We start from the raw sequence: 1,639 nt of genomic DNA on the forward strand, positions 1-1,639 counted from the left end.
CAGTTTCAAATGCTGAAAATCTGTTTTCAGAAGTTTTTTGTTTTTTTTCTCCTTATTGCAGTTTTAGCTGTTTGTTAATAGACTGTTCCAGACACAATCTGAGTCACGTACACTGTGAAGCTACAAGAATATATTTAGATCAGCTTCTCACTTGAATGGACTCAGAGCTTCTCGGGAAGCTGAGTGGACATTCAGTAACGTTAGAGTGGTCTCCTTTCAGACAGAGGATTTACTCGCCACCCCCCACCCCACCACCACCACTTTTTATTTTTAATGTTGACAAACTGTCCTGAGGACATTATAACTATAACTGCGCCACTCTGCTCTACTCATATAACAAAGTGGGTGATTATAGCAAGACGTTTGCGATGCAGATTAATGGTTCGCTATATTGCCAATATTCCTCAGTAATAAAGATAAAGAATGTGTTTTCTCTGTGGATTCAGTCAATAGGAAGCGAGGCCGGCAATAATTCAAACAACACTGATATGAGTATCTCCTGTTTCCATCACAGCTTTTCCATCCAAAACAAATCTGAATGAATGTCTCATATGTCGCCTGAAAATTTGATATTTGATAATAATATTAAGGAAAGGCAAGAGAATAGAAACATTTTACTTTGAATGAGATTGTATTAATGTTATTTATAGTGTATTTACTGGGGTTTGCTGAAGCAGGACATTGTGACTTTGTATCTGGATCATTTTTATGACGGATTCGAACCTAATTCCCCCACACACAAGGTCCAGACCAAAAATTTCTACCAAAACTATTCAGAAACTTTCATTGACTTGAAAATGATACATACTTTCAAGTTTCTCTCTCTCTTTCATAAGACATATAATGTGTGTGTGAAGAACTTAAAGCAAAAAAAAATACATCACAGAGCTAAATCTGTTAACCTGGACACTGCTGGGTCGACATTATATCTCAAGAGCTCGCCCATGGCTGCTCTCGCAGTCAGATTTCTACCTTTTTTAATTAGCCTCTTCCCTGTTAGCCTGTCAGCTGAATATATCAAATATTTAAGAAGGGATTTAGGGTGAATTTGCTGGACAGATAGGCCTAAGGCCAAGGGGAAGTTGATTAGATTTTGCTGTGGACCGGGACCTGACATTTCAGCAGTTAAGACACATTTTATTTCTTTGGCCATAATTCTGACATGAAATGAGACAGAAACCGGAATCAGAATCTGAGGGGAATATTTGCAGACTTTGGAAATCTATTTTATGAAACCTTGAAAAGACAGATGGCCGTTCAGTGAAGGTAAACCGTGACTGGATTCCCACAGAGCTGAACATCCAGACTACTTTTAGATAATTGGCTGCACTTAAACTTAGTAAGCCATGAGTCGTGACAACGGAGTAATGAGCGTACTTTGGAGGTCTCCTCAGCGACGTTGACACACCAGTTCCTGCCATCTGTAAAGACGTCGTGTCTCTGAGCTTATGTCACGTCTCTGGAGTGCACGTTATTAATATCTGTACAACCCCTGTAATGTAACCCCAGCCAAGAGCCGGTTCTTACTCAAGTCAACTCCTGATGTTTTCATGAATGGGATTCCACGACACCTGAGACCTTGTGACTGTGACGGCTGGTGAGGCCATTGCCCCGAAAAAAGCAGGCTCTCAGACGTCAT

This window comes from Lipophrys pholis, assembly GCF_963383615.2.
Source record: "Lipophrys pholis genome assembly, chromosome: 11".
In the NCBI taxonomy this organism is placed as follows: domain Eukaryota; kingdom Metazoa; phylum Chordata; class Actinopteri; order Blenniiformes; family Blenniidae; genus Lipophrys; species Lipophrys pholis.